The 3,389-nt window shown below is 43.8% G+C and overlaps 1 protein-coding gene across 6 annotated transcripts in view; it reads right to left on the minus strand.

Annotated features, from left to right (window-relative positions):
• Positions 1–427, minus strand: part of Bbx (BBX, HMG-box containing) — a 248,788-nt gene extending 248,361 nt beyond the window's left edge. For 4 of the 6 annotated variants that reach the window (XM_026786253.1, XM_026786246.1, XM_026786230.1 and 1 more), the window contains exon 1: positions 290–416. The gene's annotated coding sequence lies outside the window, so the exon portion shown is untranslated. The other 2 variants (XM_005345050.3, XM_026786235.1) reach the window with 2 other exon arrangements.
• Positions 428–3,389: the final 2,962 nt, after the last annotated feature.

The following is a 3,389-nucleotide window of genomic DNA, read 5'->3' on the forward strand; positions in this document are numbered from 1 at the left end:
CGGGCCCGCCACCCGCGCGGCCGCCGCGACCCTCGGCCCGACCTCACGCCACCCAAAGTTTTGGCTGAGGGGAAAGTGGCCCGCGAGGCGCCGGCCGGTGGCGGCTCGGGCTCCGGACGCGCGGGCTCCCCTCGCCTTCCTCAAGTCCACCCTACCGGCTGCCGCCGCCGCCGCCGCCGCCGCTCCAGCCGCGGAGTCCTCGGGCTGCAGCCCCGGCGGCTCGCAAGTGAGTCGGAAAACAGAAAGTGCGGGAGAACACCCGCGAAGGCTGCGGATGGCGGGCGCCTACCTCGCGGGCTCGCCGCGGCGCGAGGGCGTGTGTGTGGCTCGCCCTCAGCGGCCAGTCAGGGGCTCTCTATGGGAAAGTGGAGAGGAGCTCGCGGAGCCGCGCTGCCTCCGCTCCACTGTACACTGCTCCACATACAGTACATGCAACCCGGAGAGACTGAAAACACTCATTTTATATAAGGCAGCCTGCCATTGGCCCGCGCCGTGACGGACGGGCGGCGCAGCCAAACAGGAGGCGCGTTACACCCAAACACACGCACACATACACACATTTCACAGAGACACACAAAGATCATCACATTTTCTATTTTCTAATGTTCGGGACCTGTAGACAGTGGGCGAGGACAGGTAGAGAGGCCAGGCGGAGTGAGGATCAGGGGAGAAGCCCTCTCTGGAACAAGTTGCCAGGCTTGGAACTGGTGTCCTTTTGACTTGGGAGGGTTATGGTAATAAACTACAACTCCACTGGATATGGAAGTGGGGGGGGGGTTGATCGCTGCCTTGTGCTGCCCCGTGAAAGAGGCGAGCATTGTGTTATGATTTTACATCCCGGCCTGCTAACAAGTGGCCGAGAAACGCTTTTATCAGCTTGAATTTCTTTTGTCAATGGGTAAACCATCACCTAGGCCAAAATAGTGCAAGATAAGTTTATCAAGACTAGAATGCATCCAGATTGTTAATGCCTCATTCGTAGGCAAATTCAGAGAAACAAAATCAATACAACTCACAGAAACAAAGATAAACCTTTTGCTAAAACAGCCGAATGTGCACTTAAAAGTTGGGAGGCAATCAACCTGTGTGGGCACAAGAGATATGCAGAAAAATAAACACCTCGTGGAAAAATGACTATTGACAGTTTGCCTTAGAAATGAGCCTTTTGGTTCAAAATAGCCAAGATTAACATTTTAAAGTATATATTATATAGCCCTTTGCTTTATATTGTTTCCCGCCATATGTGACTACTGTATGTTTGGTAACATCTAGACATGGTGGTGGATGTGATACCTAGTCTTTTTTTTTTTTCCACATGTATTGATATTTTTACCATGGGTGTCAGGTCCCCTGAAAGTGGAGCTACAGAGTTGTGAGCTGCCATGTGGGTGCTGGGAGTTGAACCTGGATCCTCTGGAAGAGGATGAACCATCTCTCCAGTCCCATGACACCTAGTTCTGATGATATTTTTCCTATGCTGCATCTTTGGCAGATCATGTTTAACAGTTTGATACAAACAAGGCAAAAGGTTACTGAGAAAAAAGTCAAACCTAAGAAACCTAAGAATTAGAATAAAATTCATATTCAAGTTCTTAACTAGTTGAGCAATCTTGGGTAAATGAGTTTTTTTAGTCTCTTTCATTCTTAGATTTGATTTTAGTTTTTATTTGAAGATGAAAATAAGCTTTTCCAAGATTGCCTTCATTAAATGGTTATTCAGCATCTACAACGCGCTGGCACTATTCTAGGACCCAGATGCTTTCCTGGGGTTCCTTCTGACCAAGATTCAAATTTTTCAAGAATCTTAAATATAAACAGTTTTGAAGATTCAATAGTATAATTTTATAGCCTAGCTGATAGTTTAAAATTTAAAAGAAAACTGAATAAGATAACCTTTTCTCTTTATTTTTTGAGACAAGAGTCTGACTTTGTAGCCTTGCCTGGCCTGGAACTCACTATGCAAATCAGGCTGGCTTTGAACTCACAGAGATTCCACTGCCTCTGTCTCCAGAGTGCTAAGAGTAAAGGCATAGGCCATCACATCCCTCCCATCCATTTTATTTCCTTGATGCCACCTAAGATATTTTTCCCATAGCCATAAATAAATGTTTGTGTAAGAGTGGAAAAAAAGAGATAATAAAGAAAAAAAAGCAAGTTTGTAAAGTTTTAGAAAACAAAGTCGTGTGTAGAGATGTGGTGTTCTGTTTATTTTTAAGAGAATATAAAGCTGGGCGGTGGTGGTGCATGCCTTTAATCTCGGCACTCGGGAGGCAGAGGCAGGCAGATCTCTGTGAGTTCGAGGCCAGCCTGGTCTAGAAGAGCTAGTTCCAGGACAGGAACTAAAAAAAGCTACGGAGAAACCCTGTTTCGAAAATCAAAGAGAGAGAGAGAGAGAGAGAGAGAGAGAGAGAGAGAGAGAGAGAGAGAGAGAGAGAGACTGACTGAAGGTAATAAAATATCCCTCTTCATTCAATTCACAGAAGGAAACAAGTGTCCCTCATTCACATCCATTGCTCTGAAGTCCGTGCTAACTGCTATCTCTTTTTTGCCCACAAGAGAAAGGAGGCAGGGCCAAACTAGGCAGGCACAGAATATTAGTAATGGAGAAAATTAAGCACAGAACATTCACAGGTTTTGAACAGCTAGAAGGTCCTTTTTTCGAAGTGATAAACTTCTGAGACAAGAGGCAGTTGGAGGGAAAATTTTCAAAAAAGTTCAAGGCACTTCTTTTTGAAGGGTTAAAAATCAGCAAGAGATGATAATATTTGATTGCTGGCTGGAGTATTATAACTTACTTTTAGTATATTATATAAGATGAAAAATATGAAAAGCTAATCCACTCCTCACTTCCACTTCCAACTTCCACCACAGGAAAACATACTTTATTTTTATGGTCACAAGGATATTATTGTTGTTGAATACATTTAGCATAAATGAAGTATATAAAGTTACAGTGATCAAATTTTCATATTACCCAACACTATCAATAAAATGTGTGTGTGTGTACAGGAGGTAAACGTTTACATATTTACCTGTACATTAAAATATATCAGTGTGAATAAGTTATTGTTTATAAAGCACATGGTCACAAAGAATAAAAAGTCATGACATAAATAAAAAGTAAAGTTACAGTTTTAGTTTCTTCCAAAGTCCCCTTGAATACTATACTCCAATGGGTTTTTTTTTTTTTGTTGTTGTTGTTGTTGTTTTTTTTGGATTTTCGAGACAGGGTTTCTCAGTAGATTTTGGTTCCTGTCCTGGAACTAGTTTTTCTTAGACCAGACTGGCCTCCAACTCACAGAGATCCGCCTGCCTCTGACTCCCGAGTGCTGGGATTAAAGGCGTGTACCACCACTGCCCAGCTATACTCCAAGGTTTTGCATTCTAGT

This window comes from Microtus ochrogaster, chromosome 2, assembly GCF_000317375.1.
Source record: "Microtus ochrogaster isolate Prairie Vole_2 chromosome 2, MicOch1.0, whole genome shotgun sequence".
Lineage (NCBI taxonomy): Eukaryota > Metazoa > Chordata > Mammalia > Rodentia > Cricetidae > Microtus > Microtus ochrogaster.